The sequence below is a fragment of the Rhinopithecus roxellana genome, chromosome 10 (assembly GCF_007565055.1).
Source record: "Rhinopithecus roxellana isolate Shanxi Qingling chromosome 10, ASM756505v1, whole genome shotgun sequence".
NCBI classification, from domain to species: Eukaryota; Metazoa; Chordata; class Mammalia; order Primates; family Cercopithecidae; genus Rhinopithecus; species Rhinopithecus roxellana.
Genome location: NC_044558.1, coordinates 63,657,880 through 63,682,404, shown reverse-complemented (window position 1 = coordinate 63,682,404; position 24,525 = coordinate 63,657,880). Strand labels below are relative to the sequence as shown.

The 24,525-nt window shown below is 41.0% G+C and overlaps 1 pseudogene; it reads right to left on the bottom strand.

The window, feature by feature from the left end:
• LOC104654862 overlaps positions 1-22,708 on the bottom strand; it is a 108,871-nt pseudogene extending 86,163 nt beyond the window's left edge.
• Positions 22,709-24,525: the final 1,817 nt, after the last annotated feature.

Sequence of the window (24,525 nt, the reverse complement as noted above, 5' to 3'; positions counted from 1 at the left end):
TGACTCACTAATCTAACTCTTTGGAATTTATTCTAGGGAAATCATTCAAAAGAATAAAAGAAGTGAAGGTATCCATTTTTCAAAGCAGTATTACTGATAATGGAGAAAAATCAGAAATAATTCACACATCCAAAAAAGGGAGAATGGTTAAATAAATCATGATATAGCAATGGTGTGAAACATTATACCATAGCTAAATATCATGATTCTGAAATCTATGTAGCAACCTGATAAATTAATAGAATGTAATAGATAAAAGCAGAGGGCTGAATTATAGATGCACTATGAGTTACTGCTCTGTAAAACATGCAGCATATGGGCAGGAAACTCAAAAGATGAAAACAGTTGGCATGTTAGAGGGTGGAACAGTGGGCGGATTTTTTTCATTTATTGTTTTCATTATACTGTTTTACAATAAATACAATTCATCAGAGAGATAGGCAAAGTTATCATGTGGAAAAACAAAGACATTGGGCTTTATTGTTCTTGAATTTCTCAGTAAGAGCAGAGTTCTATAGAAATGGGTGATGGAAACTACATGTTGGGATGCAGGAAGGGAGCCAGGAAAGGCTTGGATCCACAGGAATTCATCGTAAAGCTGCCTCAGGGCGCCAGGGCAACATCAAATGGTAGGTAGATGAAGGAAGAGAAAGCACCAACATTACAGAGAAAGCTAAACATTCAGAATGAGGCCCTAAAGACCAATTCCTTCTTTGTGACAGTCTTCCCTGTCCTTTCTCTCCTTGTCTTCTGTACCAACAGGAGGGGAGGGACGTGAGCTTAGTCCAACACCCTGCTCCCTCATACCCAAAAAATATTTTCTTTTAATGGAAATGCCTTAGAAACAACTCATTATGTAAATGCTGGGGGCTGGGGGCCACAACAGCATTTTCATTGTCCTCGGAGACAATCTTATCAGGAGAGTCAGCCTGGGCTACTCATCTTCCTCCAGGGCTCAGCAAAGTCAGAGTCAAGACTGTATCACAGACAGAGGAAGGACCAGAACTGAGAATCAAACAACCTGCAATCCAGGCCCGGCTCCGCTCTGTTTGGCACTTTGCCCCGGGACAGTTCCTGCCCTCAGTTTTCCCATCCAGAAAATAACATGGTTGGATGAGAATTTTGACGGTCTCAAGGAGCCTGCCAGAGGCAATATTCTGAGGGTTTAAATGTTTTCTGAATCTGTAAAATGCCATTTCTTACATATCTATTTCAGGGCCCAGAGGTGGCATGCTATGAAGTCACAACCATGCTAACAGGGACTATAAATCTGAATGTCTTTTGTTCAAGCTGGCTATCTTCCTCGTGTGTGTGTGTGTGTGTGTGTGTGTGCACGCCTTGCATTTCTATAATCATTGGAAGTTTATAAAGCATATCCATTCAAACACACGTCACCCATTGTCATTCCAAGGATTGTAAACACCCATTACTAATCTACTTTACAGTTGGAAAACCAGAAGATAAAGCCACTTAAATGGCAGAGTCAAGGCTCCAACCTAGGTTTTCAACTCCAAATAGAACCTTCTATTTATTGTAAATTGAGGGTGTCAGGAATTAGAGCAACAGGTGAATGTTTATGGAGAGCCAGATATACTAAGGACAAGGATTTCAGAGAAAGACAAGTATATACAAAGTATATAAAAAGGAGGAAAGAAAGTAAGCCAACGAGAGAGTCCAGAGAGGAAATCAGGGATGCTAGGGTAGCCCAGCAACAAAAAGACCTCGACTAACCTCAAGTCTTGTTTCCCAAGGGTTCGGGACATCTGATAAGCCAGTGACAGAGTCCTTATTGAGTGGGTGATAATTTTGCAGAGGCCTCCTGTTGATGGAAAAATTGAGCATACATTTTAAAAGCCTCAGTCTTTTCCTTTTCACATTTAATTTAACAACCGTACAACATGTTCTGTTCTGAATCAGACACCTCATTGTCCCTTTGTTCAAAGGAGGAAATTAAAGTCTAGGAAAGAAGACAAGCTCTGATCTGCTGATGTGTTTTCTATGTGGCCATAGAAAGGTCACTAAAATGCACTTCCAGCTCCTGCAGGAACATTTACATTTGAGGCAAAGTCAATTTACTTCTCTGCCCACTGATTTTCATTTATTTCCATCTATTAATGAGCTATACTCTTGTGGTCTGCACTAGTACCTCACTCACTATCACCAGAAACTTTTGGTAAACTCACTCTAAGACTGACAGAGCAAGATGTCTAAGGTAGCATGCTAAGGGGAAGCACTAAAGCACGGAACAGTCTGTATAACAGAATCCCTTTTAAAGTAGGTATGTCAGCTGTACCCCAGTTCTCTGGCCTTTTGGGGCCACCTGTTCCTTTGGCATCTAACTAGAACAATTCAAGCCTTCATCCTCAGGATGGTAGCCTCCAAATCCCAGTGACCTCCCTGGTATTTCTGAAGATTATCAATGAGTCCAGGCTTATACCATTCTCCACCCTGTAAAGACATCCTTTTATTTTATCATTCAAAGCAGCATAGTGCTATTTAGGCACAACTTCACTGTGGACTGGGCTCTGCACCTTCTCTCTACATTTTCAAAAAACCCACAAAAGGGTTTCATCTTCCCAAAAAAATCACAGTCTCTTTCTATTAGGTCAGTGCAAAAGTAATCGTGGTTTGGTTTTTGCCGTTACTTTTAATGGTAAAAACAGCAATTACTTTTGCACCAACCTAATGGAACCATGGGCTCACATTGCTGATGACTTTTGAAAGATCGAGTTTTTCCATCTCTGCTAAAGCTATATATAGAGCTAGAAAATGAAGATTACATTTGCATAAAGGACAGTTTAGAAGGTTCCAAGTCCATCTTTTAAAGCTGGTCTTTTAAATCTGGTGAGAGAGATTGAGGGAGAAGAGGGGAGACGTGGACACTAATATTTTATTTTGTACTTCTATATTGTTTGAATCATAATAGAATGCCAACATTAAATTTTAAGTACATTATTTACTATTTCCTTCTCCTTTCTTTTATGGTAATTGGGCCTAGATATTGCACTATTTGTGGGGGGGAAAGGGTCCTAGTGAGAGAAGTGGGGAAGGGGGAAGCAGGGGGAGACACTGCTTAGAGATAATGAAGAAGAAAAGGTGCAAAGAGAATTTGGGGCCAGATTTCATGAGATTTTGGAGGAGGAAAGACCTCTAAATGTGATGAAGAGGCAATGAAGCCTTACGTGGTGCTGTGTAACATCTTCCCCTGGACCCAACATCAGGGTTTTCTCTTTTTCAAGAGGAGACATGTTCCCTTTAAAAGTGCTTGAGCACCTGGGTCTGTCTGGTGGGACTGGCAGGGATTTCACAAGGAGACACTGGCAGATCTACTGCAACCCTCCAGAGCTCAACATCCGAGGCAACACTGCAGAGTGAAACAGTGCTGTGCTATCTTCCCATCAGTTCATGAGATGGACTTATTTCTTTTATAGCCTCTAAGACAAAAACAAATGAGGGGAATGTGGTTGGAAATGCAGTTGAGTCAGCCAACCCCCAAGATCTGCCATATCAGCTCTTTGAACATTTGAAAACAGGAGTTTTCCTCAGATTGAAACAAACTCCCTTTCCCTTTACAGGAGACATTATTTCCAAAATTGTAAGCTTTATACCCATAAGACAATTTTTTCTCTCATGTTGCAGAAACCCTTTCCCCTCCAGCAGCCTCCAAGCCTATGAATCTTGGGGGAGCTGCTTAGATTGTGCGCCCCATGTCTGTTGGGTTAAGACAAGGCCAGTTTCTTATGTTTACACAGCCTTTTGTAATTTGCAAGGCATAAGGTGTTCCACACAAAGACATGTAGCACAGGGGAACGTGGCAGGTGAATCTCGGGTGTGAGGGTATCCAAGCCTTTCTGAGATTAAAGTCAGAACACCTTATAGAGCCAGTCTGAGAATTAAGTAGCAGGACATAGCTGAAACGCCTGAGTCAATGCCTCACACCCACAATTATTCATCATGAATCTCATAGTCACCCTTATCAAGTTTACTCCACTTTCCAAGGCAAGGATCAAACCAAGTGGTCTGACCCTAAATCCAAAACTCTATCCACTACACAACTCTGGTTTCCCGCATTTATCACTCAGCAAACCAAGAATCCATCCCGCCACATAAAAGGCATTTAGGTAAAAGGTCATGCCAAAAATTACTCATATGTTTGGTCCCTGAAATTCCCAGAGATAATAAATATCCCTAACATGTAATGAGGCTGTCAACATTTTAGTAGGCAACTTTCACCAATTTAATGTGAAATCTATTAAGAAGACTTAAATTGCTTTATCCAAGCCTCAAAAGACATCTGTAATTAACATCCTCCCATGCGAGATACTGAAAAATAGTCAAGATAAAGTAGTCTATACATAGTAATCAGCCATTGTTACATCTCAACTTTGAGTAAGGCAGAGAAGTTGTATTTAACGATGTGAAAAGTACTTTTTAGTGCCTCGGCTTAAAGATTCAGGCTGTCAAGACAACCATTAATTTTCCCCTCCACCCTCTACTGCTGTTTGAAGTGGACGCTATACAGATGTTTTACAAAAATGCTTCTCCTTCTACTCTTTGTTGTCAGCAGTTTACATGATTCAGGCAGCAGCTTCGAACGAAACAAGATGAGAATTGTCCAGAGCCAAAGAGGATGTTCCTGGGTCTTTCGTGGGTCTGCCTCTGAAGCAGTGTGCCCTTTATAGAAAGTACATGCCACAGGACGCCCAAACCACTCTTGAGCCAAAGCTGAAAGCCTGCTACAGTTTATTGTTATTATTATTAAGGCAGCCCTTTAGGTCCAGAGCTAGAAATGTGAGTGTAATTTTCTCTAAGCTGTTACTGTACCTCTGCCTTCCTGTAAGAACTGCTCTGTTTAAAACTCTAGATCCAGGCAACCTCAACCAGAGATGTGCCCAAGGCAGTAAATGGTAGCCACAGTTAACGTCCTTTCAGTTTAGCCAGACACCGTTGGCATTAAAAGTAATTGTGAGGCCGGGCGCGGTGGCTCAAGCCTGTAATCCCAGCACTTTGGGAGGCCGAGACGGGCGGATCACGAGGTCAGGAGATCGAGACCATCCTGGCTAACACGGTGAAACCCCATCTCTACTAAAAATACAAAAAAAACTAGCCGGGCGAGGTGGTGGGCGCCTGTAGTCCCAGCTACTCGGGAGGCTGAGGCAGGAGAATGGCGTAAACCCGAGAGGCGGAGCTTGCAGTGAGCTGAGATCTGGCCACTGCACTCCAGCCCGGGCGACAGAGCGAGACTCCGCCTCAAAAAAAAAAAAAAAAAAGTAATTGTGAAACTACATGTGCCAACCAGGTTTCCCCACCAGCACACAGAAATCTTGATGGAAAAAAGGGAGGAAGAGAGGGAGGCAGTTGAGCATTTGCTGACTATTTGTTGACTTTTTATTGAAGCCTTTTGCATGTTCCATTTGACACTTATAGAACGTATGTGGCACACCCAGGTCTTCCAGCCCCAGGCCCGTGCTTTTTTAAACTCATAGGTTATTAAATAGGTTATTATGGTTTAAATTAAATGATTAATCAAAAGACATCTGTAGCCAGTAGATGTTAGCTGGTCTACAAAGCCAATGACTAATTTAACTCAATTAATTAAATTAATTTAAGCATTGGTTTTGTAGGTTCATAAATATTTATTCTCCCAAGACCTAATATCTTTAAATAAAAGAGGAAACCTAAGACCCCAACACAAATATTATTGCATCTTACTGAAGGAACCAGCACTAACCCAAGCCAATATGGGTCCTGTTATGCACTAATTTGTAATCTTTCTTTAAACTAAGCTGAAGACCTATGCCCCCTCCTGATTAAGGGAAAATGGAAGGCACCACTAGTTGCCATCCAATATCCTTCACAATAACAAAACACTGATTTTTTTGTTGGGCATATTGCCATCCACCTAAGATTACATTTATTGTTGTTGTTGTTGTTGTTACAGAGTCTCGCTCTGTCACCCAGGCTGGAGTGCAGTGGCACTATCTCAGCTCACTGCAAGCTCCGCCTCCCGGGTTCACGCCATTCTCCTTCAGCCTCCCGAGTAGCTGGGACTATAGGCGCCCGCCACCACGCCTGGCTAATTTTGTTTTGTATTTTCAGTAGAGACGGGGTTTCACCATGTTAGCCAGGATGGTCTCGATCTCCTGGCCTCATGATCTGTCCACCTCGGCCTCCCAAAATGCTGGGATTACAGGCATGAGCCACCATGCCCAGCCAAGATTACATTTTTTAGCCTCCCTTGTAGACAGCTATAGTTGTGTGACTGCGGGTCAGTGACACATAAGAAGCATTATGTAGGCCAGGAGTGGTGGCTCAACACTTCACATTTTACTTTTGTGTAAAGAGGTCCGGAAATAGCAAGTCTCCTTAGCAGCACTATCTTCTGTCAAGCCTAGGGTTTGGCATTTGTTCTGATGATTGAAGATGGCTGCCAAAGCTTTAGCCCTCGGCCCTCACATCTGCATTCCAAGCGGAAGGACTGAGAAAAAGGAAGAGAAGATCTTGCCCCCTTTTTTAAAACGTCCCTGTAGAAGGGGAGCATCACACACCGGGTCCTATTGTGGGGAGGGGGGAGGGGGAGGGTTGACATTAGGAGATATACCTAATGTAAATGATGAGTTAATGGGTGCAGCACACCAACATGACACATGTATATAAATGTAACAAACCTGCACGTTGTGCACATGCACCCTAGAACTTAAAGTGTAATAATAAAAAAAAAAGGTCCCTGTACATAGAATATAATTTTTTTTTTTTTTTTTTTTTTTAAGACTTCACTGTGTCCCCCAGGCTGGAGTACAGAGGTGTGATCTCAGCTCAACCTCCACCTCCTAGGTTCAAGCGATTCTTTTACCTCAGCCTCACAAGTAGCTGGGATTACAGGTGTGCGCCACCAGGTCCAGCTAATTTTTGTATTTTTAGTAGAGACGGAGTTTGCTGTGTTGGCCAGGCTGGTCTCAAACTCCTGGCCTCAAGCGATCCACTTGCCTCAGCCTCCCAAAGTGCTAGGATTACAGTACTAGGATTATGTAGGCCACCATGCCTGGCCTACATAATGCTTCTTATATGTCACTGACCAAAAAGTAATCACATGACTACAGCTGTCTGCAAGGGAGGCTAAAAAACGTAATCTTAGGTAGATGGCAATATGCCCAACAAAAAAATCAGTGTTTTGTTATTATGAAAGATATTGGGTAGCAACTAGCAATCTCTGCCATATTGCCTTAAACAGGAGGTTTAAGGTCTTCAGCTTAGTTTAAAGAAAGATTACAAATTAGCATGCCACAGGACCCATATTGGCTTCGGTTTGTGCTGGTTCCTTCAGTAAGATGCAATAATATTTGTGTTGGGGTCTTAAGTTTCCTCTTTTATTTAAAGATATTAGGTCTTGGAGAAATAAATATTAATTAATCTAAAAAGCCAATGATTTTTGAGACAGGTTCTTGCTCATTGTCCAGGCTGGAGTGCAGTGGCACGATCTCGGCTTACTGCAACCTCCACCTGCTGGGTTCAAGTGATCCTCCTGCCTCAGTCTCCCAAGTAGCTGGGACTACAGGTATGCGTTACCATGCCCGGCTAATTTTTGTACTTTTTCATAGAGATGGGTTTCGCCATGTTGGCCAGGCTTGTCTCAAACTCCTGGCCTCAAGTGATCCACCCACCTCAACCTCCCAAAGTGCTGGGATTACAGGTGTGAGCCACTGTGCCCAGCTGTAGTGTCAGAACTGAATGAAATTATTATAGACACACAGTTGGAAAATTGCTTGGTGTGTGGAAAAAAAATCTACACACATTTTGGTGATCACGTGTCTTCTGTGCTGTGTCAAGCATGGCAGTAGGAAAAATAGTTTGGTCTTTCCTATTTCATACAGTAGGAGTGGGAATCAAGGAATAGCCATCATCAGATAAATTGTTAACATGTTACTATTGTAGCTATTTTCTTAAAAAATATTTTTACTTTAAAAGTTCAGAACCAAAATTTTTGATAACAAGAGCAAGAAAGGTGGAGAGAAAGGTGTATAATGAATACAAAGTATGCTATACTTCTAGTTTTGTTTAAGAGGAAGATTAGGGTTGCCAGATCTAGCAAACAAAAATACAAAACATTCAATTAAATTTGAATTTTGGATAAACAACAAATCATTTTTAGTATGTCCCATGCAGTATTTGGGACATATTTATACTAAAAAATTATTTGTTATTTATCTGAAATCCAAACAACTGAGTGCCCTGTATTTTATCTGGCAGCCCTAAGAGAATAGAGCCAATGTTACCCTTTGTTAGAAGTATAGATATTAATTTTTTAATTTAAAAAGGGTACTGAAAAAGTAGAGTAAGCCAAATTAAGATGGAAACTATAAGGTTACTAATATATTAATTATCACATCATAATATATTAGTTATCACATCATAATATGTTATTAGTTATTACATCAGGACTCATAAACAGTTGCATTCATTCTAATAGGAAGAGAGATGCTAAAATGATTCCAAACTTAGGGTCCAATTATTCATTTAATAAATATTTATTGAGCATGTATTATTTAAACAGACCTGGGTTCAAATCCTGACTTGCTTTAGACTTTATATAGATGGCAATTTAACCTGTACAAGGAGTCTCCCTATAAACCAATTCTCTTCCAAAAAGTTGTTCATCATTTATTAATAGACAATAATTTCTGCCCCATGTGTTGGATATATTTTTGTTCTAAAATTGCACTGCAGAGAAGTAGTGAAAAATAACTTTAAAAAAAATTTTTCATTTTGTCTTTCCAGACTGAAAACTAGGATACTTACTTAACCCAGGAAAACAACTAATTAACAAATAATAAAAATGTATGATTCATATAATACAATATTATAACTAAAACTACATAGCAATTTGGAGTTTATAAAGTGCTTCTCGCCTGCATGATTTCAGAAAGTCTGCCCAACAGTCTTAAAAGGCAAGTATTATTTGTATCCCCACTTGTCAAATAAGATGGGTTTAGGGCAGGTAAGAATGATCCACATCCACGTACCTCTCTAGCAACGGGACTGGCTCTGAAACCCAAATCCCCCGCCTCCATGCTATATAGTACCTAAAGCAAAAAGTGACTGAGGGAGCAAGAAGCAAGGATTTTGAGATCCAAGGATTGGGCTTCCCATAGTTTCTCTGCTATATTCTCTGTGTGAAAATAATATCTATTCAAAAGATGACTATTTCTATATGTAGTGTATATGTTCAATTATCTATTCCTTTATGACCAAGAAACCCAAAATGTAGTGGCACCAAACAGCAACATTGATTGTCTCACAGTTTCTGTGGGCACAGGTCAGCGGGATCCTTTGGTTCAGTGTCTCTCCCATGCCTACAATCAAGATGTTGGTTTGGGCTAGGAAACGACATCCACTTCCCAGCTCACTTACGTGGCTATTGGCAAACTTCAGTTGTCTAAGGGGTGTTAGACTAAGGACTTCCGTTCCTTGCTGCTGGCTGTTGGTGGAGGCTGCCCTCACTTCTTTCCCACATGGGTCTGTCCATAGGGCAGCTTACAACATGGCAGCTGACTTTCTCAACAGGAGCTAGGGAGAGAGTGGGAGCAAGGGGAAAGCCGCAGTCTTCTGTAGCCCAGTCACAGAAATGACATTCCACTACTTTTGCCATATTCTATTCATTTTAAGTGAGTCCTTAGGTCTGGCCCACACTCAAGATGGGGAGATTATGCAACGGCATTAGTACCAGGAGGTGAGAACAAATGGGGCATCTTAGAAGACTGCCTACCATGGCATGTGAATCTTACTCTGCCAACTCCGGGGTCCAAGCAATATAACCTTTGTTTTCCTATAACACTTTCTAGTTTGAGCCCATTTTTAAATGAAGAAAGTTTGATCTTTGTTAATTCCGGGCTCTGTGACCCTTACCCCAGGTTGAAGTTTCAGTGAGATTACAGTGGGGAATTAGAAGCATGCCACAGGGAAAGACAGCTGACAAGCCCTTGATGTCATCTGTCTTGATGGGTCATTGCTGCCATTCCTGCCTTCACAGTCCTTCCAGGTCCAGCTGGCCTCCTGGAACCTCCTAACAATGACTCCAGCTCAAGAAGGGAGATTCAGATACTTGGCATTCTGTATTTTCAGGCCCTTCTCAGGTCCTGCCTCCGCTGCTGAATGCTGACTAGAAGGAGAGGCATCAGTCCCTTCTCTAAAACCCACCTGATGTCTTTTCTCTTGCTCCCAAGCTTGATGATCTTTCTCTAGCCTTGGGGAGGAGGGAAAGACCTTCTCACTCCCTCCATGCTTTTCTAAATGTTTGCTTTATATCCAGAGTCCTCTCAGTAGCGCTCAGGGCTTAGGCTTTTGAAAACCAAAGTCAAACATTTCCCAGCTCTTCACTCTGACTGATCTCTGGAAACAAGTTGCTTTGTACCACTTAAAAGAAAGTGTGCAGTGGGCAATACCAAAAAGCATTTCCTGGGATAACTACCCTGAACAATCGGCCTAACACATACATTTATTTGGTCATGAGAAGAAACTGAAAGAATCAATGTCAGCAAGTCACTTGGTGTGTAAATTATAACAACAACTGACATCTTTTAAGCATTGATCACGTGCCAGGCACTATTTTAAGTACTTTACATATAATAACTCATGTAATGCTTATAATGTCCTTGAGATTTAGGAAGATTCATTTTAGGGATGGGGAGACTCAGGCACAGAAATATTAAGAGACTTGCCCCATGTCACACAGCTATGAGTGATGGAGTAAGGCTTGGGGCCTAAGAAGTCTGGCTCTGAAGTCTAGACCCTCAAGTACAGAAGCAGACATTTGTTTGGAAGCTCTAGCCTAGAGCGAAGATTGCTAATTACAAACTCCATTGCATACTTTTATTTTTTATTTGGAAATGTTTTATATACAAAAAGGTATACACAATAACATTAAAACCCCATACACCCACCAGTCAGTTTAACAAATAAACCATATATACATAATGCCCAATTGAGACCCCTTGCCTTACTCTGTTGAGACTGCTAAAACAAAATGTAGTAAACTGAGTGGCTTGTAAACAACAGAAACTTATTTCTCACAGTTCAGGCACTGGAAAGTCCAAGATTAAGGTGCTGGCAGATTCCATGTCTGGTGAAGGCCCGCTTGTGGTTCACAGGTGGCTGTCTTCTCACTGTAACTTCACACAGTAGAAAGGGGAAGGGAGCTCTCTGGGATCTCTCTTATGAGGTACTAATCCCATTCATGAGGACTCCATCCTTGTGACCTAATCACCATATAAAGTCCTCACCTCCTAATACTATCACCTTAGGGGTCAGGATTTCAACATACAAATTTGGAGGACACGAACATTCGGTTGACAGAACCCCTGTTTTCTCTTCCCAATTTTATCCCCTCACTTTCTTCCAGATGTAATCTCTACCCTGTGTTATATTTCCATTTCCATGCATATATTTTTTATTGACACATAGTAACTGTACCTATTTATGGGATGCATGTGATATTTCAAGTCATGCACACAGTGTATTATGATCATATCAGGGTAACTGGGAGGGTCCCATGCATATCTCTTTCACTCTACATGTATGAATCTCTATGCAGCATATACTAACATTTTGCTTGTTTTCAAGCTTTTAATTTGTCAGTACACATCCTTCTTCAACTTGCTACTTTCACTAACATGGATAAAAATTTTCAATCAAAAATTTTTATCTCAAAAGAGGAGTTGTCAGAGAAGCGTCTACTCAAGAGAATTTGCTGTAGAAACAGCAACACTAAGCCTTGCTGGCATGCAAATTCTTCTTAACTAAAGAGAAAAATGCACTAGGACTTCTCAGGGCCAGGTACATTCCCTCTTCTCCCTCTCACTTTGTGAGTGTTGTGAGTTGAGACCAAGATTCTGGAAAAAACAAAAGACATCTCCAGGCATGAACTCCCTTAACTCCATCCATCTTACCTCAAACTCATCTATATCTTCATTCATCCCCTGAGGAAAGGAAATCCAAGAAATATATACCAACTTTGGAGTCATTCAATCATTTGATAAATATTTACAGTTGGGCTGGGCGTGGTGGCTCATGTTTGTAATCCCAGCACTTTGGGAGGCCAAGGCGGGCTGATCATTTGAGGTCAGGAGTTCAAAACCAGCCTGGCCAACATGCTGAAACCCCATCTCTACTAAAAATACAAAAATTAGCCGGGTGTGGTGGCATGCACCTGTAGTCCCAGCTACTGGGGAAGCTGAGGCATGAGAATCGCTTGAACCCGGGAGGCGGAGGTTGCAGTGAGCTGAGATTGCACCATTGCACTCCAGCCTGGGTGTCAGAGTGAAACTCTGTCTAAAAAAACAACAAAAAAAATTACTGTTGGACACTATCTTTCATTTGCACTACTAGTTTAATAATTATGCACCTGATCTGTTTACCCTTTTTCTTTTCTCCTATATCTTGTTCCTCTGTCTCGCTGTCACTTGAATGATATCTCCAAAACCCAGGCACAACCCTATCACATCCAGAGTAAGGACAATTTCCTTACCAGCAAAACTTTCCTAACCAGCTTCTGCCACTTCTCCACAGCCTCCTCTCCATCCACTCTTCCTTCAGGAACCCCAGCTCCAACTCTTCCCCAGATGTTCCAAATCCCCATGCACCATGTTTTCTATGCCAATGTCTCTGTCTATTGTCCAGGTCTGCAGTGCTCTTTCCTCTGCACACCAACACAAGCACTACTTTCCATCTCCCACTGATTCTTCAAGCCCAGCTCCTGAGTTAGTTTCTTGGTAAATCTTACCTGATTCTTCCAAATAGCATTGTCTCTCGACCTCCCTCTGTACTGTCACGGATTTCCCACCTACCTACCACTAAGCTGGCAGTGATCACAGCACTCTACACAGTAATTGTTTGTAGAGCTGAATCCCTATGTGCCAGGCACTCCCTGTGGAAAAGGACTGTGTGCAGTTTTCCCTTGTGTCCTGGCTCACAGAATGGTGGCTGGCATGAGTCCATACTATTGAAGCTTGCTGCATTGATGAAGCCTGTGATGTTAGACACTGTCTGGGTAAGCCAGGTATCTTAAATGAGATTTTGGTATTATCCATGGAGGGGCCCTTAGGATATGTCACTGAGGTCTGTTTTATAAAATGGCAACCAAATCACACCATTCCAGAGCACTGAAGATGGTTAGATGGTTGTGGTGAATAAAGTAGAAGTGTCAGCAAAAAGCACTACACTATATAAAGGTCTGAGCTTCTATGCACTTTCTTTTTTTTTTTAAGGGAAAGAAAGTTTATGAGAGAAGTAAAGAAACAAAAAAATGACTACTCCATAGGCTGAACAGCCTCCTATGTACTTTTAAAAACAGCTATATTGGGACCAGTGCAGCGGCTCACGCCTGTAACTCCCTTTGGGAGGCCGAGGCAGGTGGATCACTTGAGGTCAGGAGTTCGGGACCAGCCTGGCCAACATGATGAAACCCACATCTCTACTAAAAAGTACAAAAATTGGTCAGGTGAGGTGGTGCATGCTTGTAATCCCAGCTACTTGGGAGGCTGAGGCAGGAGGATCGCTTGAACCCGGGAGGTGGAGGTGGCAGTGAGCCAAGATTGCACCACTGCACTCCAGCGTGGGTGACAGAGCAAGACTGTGTCTCAAAAAATAAAATAAAAATAAAAACAGCTTTACTGAGATAGTATTCATGTACCGTAAAATTCATCCATTTAAAATGCACAGTTTATTGATTTTCAGTATATCCACAGAATTGTGCAGCCATCACCACAATCTAAATTTAGAACATCTTCATCACCCCAAAATGAAACCTCATACCATTGTCAGCCACTTCACACTCTTCCTCCTTCCTACCTAGACCTTAACCTTAAGCAACTACTAATCTACTTTCTATCTCTATAGATTTGCCTATTCTGGACATTTTATAGAAATAAAGTTATAAAATATGTGGTCTTTTGTGACTGGCTTCTTCCACTTAGCATAATATACATGTTGTAGCAACTGTTAGTACTTAATTCTTTTTATGGCTGAATAATATTACATTGTATGAATACAGGACATTTTGTTGATCATTTTGATGGAAGTTTGGGTCGTGTCTACTTTCTGGCTATTATGAATAATGCTGCTTTGAACATTCATGCACAAAATTTAGCCTGGACATATGTTTATTTATCTTAAGCAATTCACCTAGGATTGGAATTGCTGGGTCATTGGTTAACTCTGTTTAACATTTTGAGACTCTACCAAACTGTTTTTCTAAGTGGCTGCACCATTTTACATTCCTGCCAGCAAAACATGAGAGCCCCAGTTTCTCCACATCCTACCCAACAACTGTTTGTATTTTTTAGCATAGCCATACTAGTGGGTGTAAAGTGTTATGTCATTGTAGTTTTGATTTTCCTAATAATTAGTGATGTTGAGCATTTTTCCATGACCTTATTGGCCATTTTTATATCTTGTTTGGAGAAATGTCTATTCAAACCCTTTACCCATTTTTTTCAATTGAGTTATTTCTCTCATTATTGAGTAGTAAGTTTCATTATGTATTTTGGATACAAGTCCCTTATCAGAAATATGAATTGCAAATATTTTCTCACATTAGGCAGAGTTTTCTTTCACTTTCTTCATAATGTAATTTAAAGGATAAATATTTTTAATTTTGATAAAATTCAATTTTTATATTTTTTGTCACTTGTGCCTTTGATTTTGTATCAAAGAAATCTTTGCCTAATCCAATGTCTTGATGTGTTTTTACAGTTTTTTGCTAGGAGTTTTACACTTTTAGATTGTTTGTCAACAATTTTTAGTTTGTCAATGATGTGAGGTAGGATTCCAACTTTATTCTTTTGCATGTGAATATCCATTTGTCCCAGTATAATTTCTTTAAAATATTGTATTTTCTCAATTTAATTGGCTTGGTGCCATTGTTGAAAATCAGTTGAGCATAACTGCAAGGTCTTATTTCTCAATTCTATCCCATTTATCATATGTCTGTTTTTATGTCAGTAACACAGTGTCTTGATTATGTAGGTTTGTAGTAAGTTTCAAAATCTAGAAGTGTCAGTCCTCCAACTTGGTTCTTTTCCAAGAAATTTTCAGTTACTCTAAGTCTTTTTCATTTCTATATGAATTTTAGGATCAACCTGTCAATTTCTGCTCAAAAAAGCCAGCTGTGATCTTGAAAAAGATTGTAAGAATTGTGTTGAATCTATAGATTTGTTTGAGTAGTACAGCCATCCTAGCGACAGTGAGTCTCTCATCTATGAACATGGATGTCTTTCCATTTACCTAGATCTTTAATTTCTTTCAACCATGTTTTGTAGTCTTTGTTTTACAAGTTTTGCACTTCTTTTGTTAAGCTTATTTAAACGTATTTTATTATTGTTGATACTGCTGTAAATGGAATTTTCTTAATTTTTTGACTGCTCATTTCAAGTGTATAGAAATGCAAGTGATATTTGTATATTGATTTTGTGTCTTGCTTCTTGCTAAACTTGCTTATTTCTGCTAATATTTTTAGAGGACTCCTTAAGATTTTCTATATACAAGATCATGTCCCCTGCAAATAATATGTATTACTTCTTCCTTTCTAATCTAGATGTCTCTTACTTCTTTTTCTTCCCTAGTTGTCCTGGCTAGAATCTCCAGTACAATGCTGAATAGAAGTAGTAAGAGTGGACATCCTTGGCTTGTTCATGACCTTAAATGGGAAACATTTAGTCTTTCACCATTAAGTATGATGTTTATACTGGGTTTTCATAGACATCCTTCATCAGGTTGAGGAAATTCCCTTCTATTCCTAGTTTATTGAGCGTTTTTATTATGACAATGTTGAATTTTGTAAAATGCTTTTTCTATGTCTCAAGTGCTTTTGTATCAATTACCTATTGCTATATAACAAACAGCCCAAAACTTAGTGACTTAAATAACATCCCTTTTACTGACTCTTGAGTTTGCACATTAGCAGTTTGGGATGGACTTGGCTAGATTGTTCATCTCCTGGTCCTGTCTGGGACTGGAGCTGGAGAGTCTAAGATGGCCTCTCTCACATGTCTGGCAGTTGATGCTGGCTGTCATCTGGATCTCTTTTCATGTGGTCTGTCATCTTCAAGGTGACTAGACTATACTTCCTTCCATGGAAGTCTCCAAGCACTGATGCATGCAAGAAAGTGAGAGCAGAAGTTGCAAGTCCTCTTGAAGCCTTGCTTGGAAATCATACAGTGTTTGTTATCCCACATTCTACTGGCCAAAGCTAGTTGCAAGTACAGCTCAGAATAGTCCCAATTCATGCGGTAAGGTACTAGGTGCCACCTCCTCATGGAAGGAGTGGCATTTTAATTCACCACATCTTTCTTTTTTTTTTTTTTTTTTTTTTTTTTTTTGAGACAGAGTCTCGCTCTGTCGCCCAGGCTGGAGTGCAGTGGCTTGATCTCAGCTCACTGCAAGCTCCGCCTCCCGGGTTTACGCCATTCTTCTGCCTCAGCCTCCCGAGTAGCTGGGACTACAGGCGCCCGCCACCTCGCCCGGCTAGTTTTTTTTTTTTTTTTTTTTTTTTTTCTGTATTTTTTAGTTGAGATGGGGGTTTCACCGTGTTGGCCAGGATGGTCTCGATCTCCTGACCTCGTGATCCACCCGTCTCGGCCTCCCAAAGTGCTGGGATTACAGGTTGAGCCACCGCGCCCCGCCAATTCACCACATCTTTCAAAGATATGATCCACTGGTCCTTTGTTCCCTCCTCCTGAGACTGAATTGTATCTTTCCATAGTCATCCTTTGTCACTCTTCTTTCCTTGAATTTCCATGTGCAGCATTTTCTTAGATAGATAAGAACTAATAGAGATCATCTGCTCTGTGACCTCCTACCCAAGAGAGAGAAAGATGCTAAATAAAGTTCTCTCTTAAAAGATCAGTGGAAACAAGCAAGTTATAAAGTACAATTTGCTGTTTGGTACCAGCTCCCATAAACCCAGCTGAGAAATATAATCTGGAAAGTTGTAAATATAATTCTGTTTCTTCTGTATTTTTTTGTTGTTGTTGTTGGGAGCATGGTGCTTCTCCTAACCAAAAACACTTGTTAGTTGTTCAGAAGCAGCTGATCCATAACTCATGAAGACAATGATAGCAATTTCCATATTTTTTATTATAATTAAAGTTCCAGAAACAAGTTTGAGTTCTTACAGTGTACAGCAATATGCAAGACTATGTTTTGCAAAATGTACCCATGGAAAGTAAAGAATACTAACACATCAGATCTGTCCAATTGTCTAGAACCTTAAAGCTAACCTGAGTTTTAGCACTTTATTATGAAAAAAGGAGCAAATTATTAGAAAACATTGACATAATTGGCTTACTAAAAACAAAACAAAACTTTCCAGAAAGAGCATGTATGCAGTTGCAATCTCTTCTAATCAAAGAGAGGCACTCAGGCCTGCAAATTACAAAAAGATTCCATTTTAATTAGTATAAAGATGGATCCGGCATGTTTTAAAGATGTTATCACCAGAATGGAAACAAAGCATCCTCTGACACTCAGTTAACCAGAGAAATCAATTAATCTTCATAACCCTAATAATCCAATCATGCAAGTGAGTTAAGATTTGTTCCTAATTAAAGTAAAGCCAATCTTACTGCTATTGCTAATTATAGCGACCATATAATGAATATTATCATGTGCTTTAGTGCATCATATAAATTAGACGATTTTATCCTCTCAATAACTCTGTAGATTAGTTAACTTGAGCTGTCATAACAAACTATCACAGATTGGTGGGCTTAAAAAAATTATTTCTTACAGTTCTGGAGACCAAGGTGTAGGCAGGGTTTGTTCCTTCCAGGGCCATGAGGAAAGGATCGATTCCAGGCCTCTCTCCCTGGTTTGTCTTCTCCCAGATTCTTCACATCATTTTCCCTCTGTACATGTCTGTGTCCAAATTTTCTCTTATTAAAAGGACACCAGTCATATTGGATTAGGGCCCACCGTCATGACCTCATTCTAACATAATTACCTCTTTAAAGGCTTTATCTCCAAATACAGTAATATTTTAAAGTGCTTGGAGTTAGGACTTCAACATGTGAATGGGGGGCACAATTCAGCCCCTGGACATAATCCCCTTTTACACCTGAAGAAATAGGCCCAGAAGGATTGCTACTTGTCCAGAGTCTCCAGTTACTGGTGGCAGAGTCAAGACAAACTCAGATCTGCTGGAATCCAAAGCCCTGCAGTTAACCATAACACTACATACATGCCCTTAATAACAGTCAGACGGATCTTTTCCCATCAGTATCCCCACGCAGTTTCAGGTTCCCGAACGCCACACACCCAGGAGCTCTGTAGCCAGGGGCTCTGTGACTACTCCTCCCACACTAGTCTCCAGCGATTCCACTTCTCTGCTCCCCGAGGTCTAGCTGAATGTTCTAGCAAAGGCTTTCTTTCCATGAGGGTCTCTGAATGCCCCCCACCCCCGATCATTCCCAGTCCCACCAGCCCTGCTTCCAGGGCTATCATCACCACCTTCCAGGGACTCATAAGGGGGAGATCACCGGCTGCCTTTACCTCGTATTTACATTATACTTCACAAAGCCTCTCTGGACCTTCCAAGGTGTTGCCCAACTAGCCATAAATGAAAGTAAGATATTGGATTCAAGAGAAGATTTAAGAGTCCTCCAAAGTAATGTGTGCACTTACCACACACCCTCTCTCTCTCATGACACTTACATCAAGTGGCTTTCCCAGCTGCCCACACACGCCCTCCCTTATGCCCTAGAAGCCCCAGACAGACTTTTATCAAACACGTGCAATGCCTTATTGTGAACATTTCTCTTTATATCTGCCTCTTCACCAGACTGTGAGGTAGCAACATTGTCATATTTGTCTCTGAAACCCCAGTACTTAGCATTTTGCCAGGTACTCCCTGGTGAGTATTCAATAAGCACTCAATGAATGAACAAATGAGTTCTCTACCCTACCCTACCCCTCAAAATACTTTCCCCACCCAGCCAAATGATGCATAGAATTATAATATTAGACGTTATGATATGGCATGTTCTTCTGGTTGCGGTATGCCTTATTCAAGGACAATGCCTCTGAGGGGAGTAGTGCGGGAAGGCTCCTCCGTTGTCGAATCCTCGGTGTGAGTGACTTCCTTGTGGCGGGGAGGCGGGTGGGGTTCTTAGAGATGATCACTTGAGGTGCCTCATAAGGGCCAAAGAAAGGGGAAGACACAGAAAGACAGATCAAACGACTCAAGGAGCTTTTCCTCTGGAACAGCATTTCCGAGGAACAGCTCTGGTTGCTATAGCAACAGCTGCAATTTGTGGTACCTCCTTCCAGCTTCCTACCTGCTGGTGAGAAGGAACTGAAAGCCACAACCTCTTAACCCAGCAGGGCATTCTCCTTGCATCCCTTGAAAGCAGGAGCTGGGGTGAGACCCAGGGAGACAGCAGCCTGGGCTGCACCAACAAGAGTGGTGAAGGAAAGAAGCCGAGAGGGGTGGGGGATAGGGAGGCGCAGTGCTGCCAGGAGGTGAAGGCTAAAGTGGGGGCCGAACAACACAGCAATAAAGGAGTAAGCTGTCACCGTCGGCAAATAATTGCAGCTGGGGCAACAGTTCTCAGAGCTGATTACCTAGAGATCCTCTGGCTTAATTGATTTTATATAACTTCCTGGCTGCAAAATTGGGAGCCTCAAACAATAGAGACAATTTTCAAAGGACAGCTGCTTGCTCAAATGGACACTCCACGCAGAATTGTTTACTGGAGCTCCTAATGACTTATTCTTCTCAACTAAGCCAGAAAATATTATTCTAAAGAAGAAACAGGAAGAATGCCAGATCTCTGAATAGGAGATTGTGCATGAGGGTGTTGCTACGGTGTGTAATTATTAGTCTGCCTAATCAAATCAGCAGGCTTATTGTAAGATGTGCCCATTTCTGCAGCAGAAATACGACTGGAAATGCTAACAGACAGTATCATCTTTCTAGGTTCTATTTTCTATATAGACAAAGTCGTCAGCCTAAATCAACAGGAATTTTTTGTAAGATATGAAGAAAGGGGAGAATTAAAGGCAATCAAATTACATTTGATACATTTATTTATTAATCACTTTTATTGATGAAGACATAAATAAATTGTGGGTTCACAAAAAATATTTGGGCTTATCAAGATTTTTTTTTTAAAGAGAATTATTTTTTCTATCAACACCAAAGGGAAAGCTTATCCAAACAATTTCTAGAGTCGATCATGGTTCATTGAGGAACCAAACAGCAGAAACATGTAATTTCACAGCAACTCCCACCAAGTACAGCCTCTCATGACCAGCAACAAGCCAAATAATGTACTAAGCAACCCTGCTGCTGGCATTTAGCCTTTGTCTTCCTCACATTTGGTGCTCCAAGTATGATGCATTTAATAAACATGTTTATAAGCCAGTAATTTATTTCTGGCACTATTTTTGCTTCTTTTCATACCAAAATTCATTAATGGGGAGGGAACATGTTAATTGTCTTTTGTTAAGTGACCTTTCTTACTATGTTGTTAGGAGATTTTACAAAGCCTGCAGTTGGGCATGACCTTAGAAATCAAGCCTAGTATAAGCTGTAGGTTGAGATCTTTGCACCACAGTAATCAGAAGTGAGGCATCAAGCCAAAGTGGGGTGGGAAGGACATCCATCTCAAAACATTCCCTCAGGCTTCCCAGAAAGTCAAAACAATGTCGGGAAATTACTCTGATGGATCTCATGACCTCTAGATGATAATGTGTAGGGTCTCATATTACTGCTACTAAGATGTAAAAATCAAATAAAGTGCATTTGATTTTGGTTTATGAAAATTTTATGTAAAAAACAGGCAGATGGAGATGCCAGACATTTACAGAACAACCAAAGACTGTTTGATGTTTCTTCTAAAAAAGAGATTCATTTTACAAAATTTAAATAGATCTTCTTTGCAAAACAATGCTCATCCATCCACCCATGCAGCCACGATTGACTCCCTGAGGGACAAAATGCACCAGAGTTTACTTTTCGGAGGACAAGAGGTCAGCTGGTCAAGAGGAAGACAGGTAAATGAGTTCAGTGGCAGAGCATTGTATCAAACACCTTGACCAAGAATAAGCAGCAGCCTAGGGGATGGATAGCCCATTTTCCGCGATGTGATTATTACACAGTACATGCCTGTACCAAAACATCTCATGTACCCATAAATATATACACCTAGTATGTAGCCACAAAAATTTAAAACAAAACAAACAAACAAAAAGCAGCAGCCTGACTCTACTCCTAGCTCTGCCACCAATTCTGTCACGTAACCTAAGTCTCTGAGTCTCTGTATCAGGTGGCGATTGCATGTAATGAACCAACCCAAAACATAATGGCTTAAAATAATAACTACTTACTATTTCTCACAAATATGTGGCTAGGTGGGTCTGCTGATCTGGGTCAGGCTCAACCGATCTCAGTGGGCCTTGGCCATCCGTCTGTGGTCAACTGATGTGCTGCAAGGGGGCCAATGGCTCCCACTGTGACAACGTGACTTCTACTTCATGCAGTTTATCTCAACCCCAAGTCGGCTAGTCCTGGATTGTTCTCATAATAGCAGTGAAGAAGCAGCGGGGGTCAGGGGAGGAGGAGGAGAGAGAAAAGAGATGAGAGAGGACAGGAGGGGAGAAGAGGAAGAGTGAGGAAAAGCAGGGAATAAGAGAGAGAAAGATAAGGAGACAGGGAGAAAAAAATGAGAATGAGAAGAGAGAGAAACAGAGAGAAAGTGTGAGTTCTTGAGACGTGGGCTCAGAACTGAACTTCTGACACATCTACCAAATTCTTCGAGTCTGCCCTTTTCACAGGGTTATCATGCTTACTAAATGAGATGGTTTCTGTGCAGGATTTCGTAAATCATGAAGTGTCATAAAGCAGATCTCATATAATAAGACATCACTGACACATCTGTTTTGGAACTGTCCTCCACACAATACCCGATTTAATCTGCTAACTAGAGATGAAGCCAGTAATGACACGTGGGGCAGAGAAGGTCATGTGAGATATTTTATTTATTTATATCCTTTGCCTTGTTCCACAAGGCTTTGAGATAGCTTGACACAAGAATACAAACACAAAAATAACAGTATACTATAAACAAGAACCAGGACAAATATAATTGGTAGTAGGCAATCAAGAGCTAGGCCTAGGAGGGGTACAGGACTATCCCAAATATGCAAATGCTGCCATAAGGGCAATATCATGACTATACTGGAGTCTTATATTTGCCTCCGTATTTCCTAGAAATAAAATAGGCCGGGCGCGGGGACTCACGCCTATAATCCCAGCCCTTTGGGAGGCTGAGGCGAGTGGACCACAAGGTCAGGAGATAGAGACCATTCTGGCTAACACAGTGAAAATCTGTCTGTACTAAAAATACAAAAAATTAGCCAGGCATGGTGGCACGCACTTGTAGTCCCAGCTACTCGGGAGGCTGAGGCAGGAGAATTGCTCGAACCCAGGAGGTGGAGTTTGCAGTGAGCCAAGATCGTGCCACTGCACTCCAGCCTGGGTGATACAGCGAGACTCCTTCTCAAAATAAATACATAAAGAGCTGTTTCCCAAAGGTGGTGCATAAATTGATCTGGGGTGGTAAAAAGCTGGCCAACACACACCTACCTTCCCACCCTCAGCATAATAGCTGCTAAGAAGCTCTTCAGCAGGTGCCAGTCCGATGTCCTTCCTGTCCATGGTGTCACCTCACCTCCTGAGTGCTGGTTATTTCTGGGTATTGCAGTGGGCAGCACAAGAATCAGTCTGACCTCTGCTGCAAGGTCAGGAGAGCTCAGCCCCAGGTCAACAGCAGGGACTGTGTTCAGACCACGGTAAGAATCACTGATGCTCATGGAAGAAGAAGGAAAAATAGTATGGATTTCTCCATTCAGGTCAGGAACGTGGCGTTTCCTTTTTAAATAAATTTAAGTTTTAAAAGTAAGTCCATAGAGTTATCAATATTAATTAGATAAAAGCATAGATAGTATATAGGTGAAGCAAACCTGTGACCGTATTATGTAAATGCCCAGAGTTTGGGACATCCATTCATGAGGAGCACTGGTTCCCAGTGAACTTCCAAATGTGAGTTAGTAACAAATACTTCTCCAAATGGAGTCAGTACACCACACGAGCCATGTGACACTGGTATGCATGAAAAACATTAGAAGTTATCCCTATATTTATATGCAACAGTATGAAAGAAGGTAAACTGCAATACTGCTTACATATTCCAGTTGACACAGAGGCACCCCACCTGCTCAACTTGTAAGATGGTTACCTGCCCAGGTTGCCCCTTGCAGTTCTCTGGGTATCTTGAGGGAAAAGTGGAAGTTCCCTATGCAGAAGGTTGGCACATTTTTGTTCACTGTCACCAAACGGGCACATGTTAGATTTCAGAAGGGTCTAGTTAAGTGGATATATGGAATATAACATCCAGTTTTAATGAAATGAGCTCTCATGAATGTAGAGGATTAAAGGTAATATCAGTAATACAAGCTCAAGCAAACAGAAAGCTTGTCTGACAGAGCCGTACTTCTCCAATTCTTAGAACAGACAAGCTTTTTATCAGTGGCATAGTGAGGAAAACAGTGATCTGATCATATCTGACAGAAAGTCAACCTCAAATCTGAAATTAACAAAAAGCTATTTAAAATAAGGATTTACCTCCACTCTTATTAATTTTGGTTCTTGCTTTGAGTGTGTATTTTGCCTGTGATATTAGCTAATGAGAGCATGAAGCCATCAGGATTAGCAAGAGATTTTAAAAATGAAGCAGCCAGAACCTTCATCATCATAATAGAGTGATATTGTTCTATTAATAAATAAAATAAGAAAAATCATTTATTTCTTTTTTTTTTTTTTTTTTTTTTGAGATGGAGTCTCGCTCTGTCACACAGGCTGGAGTGCAGTGGCACGATCTCGGCTCACTGCAAACTCCACCTCCCGGGTACACACCATTCTCCTGCCTCAGCCTCCCGAGTAGCTGGGACTACAGGCGCCTGCTGCCACGCCTAGCTAAAGTTTTTGTATTTTTTTAATAGAGACAGGGTTTCACCATGGTCTTGATCTCCTGACCTCGTGATCCGCCCGCCTTTGCCTCCCAAAGTGCTGCGATTACAGGCATGAGCCACCGCGCCCAGCCCATTTATTTCATTTTTATCTCATTCATTTAAATTGCTACTTTGTGTATCTTTATAATATAAATAATATACTAATATAATAGCACTGTGTATCATTTATTAATGAATCCATATAGATTGAGAGAGCATATTGACACTTTCCTTTCACTAATGAGGTAGGTAATTTATGCTTTCCAATAATTGAACGCTAAGCATGTGGGAGTCATTTATATCCTACTGCTCAAGGTCATCACCAAGGTCTGATTGCAAAAATTCAAAAAATTGCAACCTCAAGCATGAATGGGTTAAAACAGTTGGGATACTGTTGCTTTAAATAACTAAAAAAAAAATAGCTGGTTGAATGGAATTATTAAATTTAGGACCTCGACATTTGGG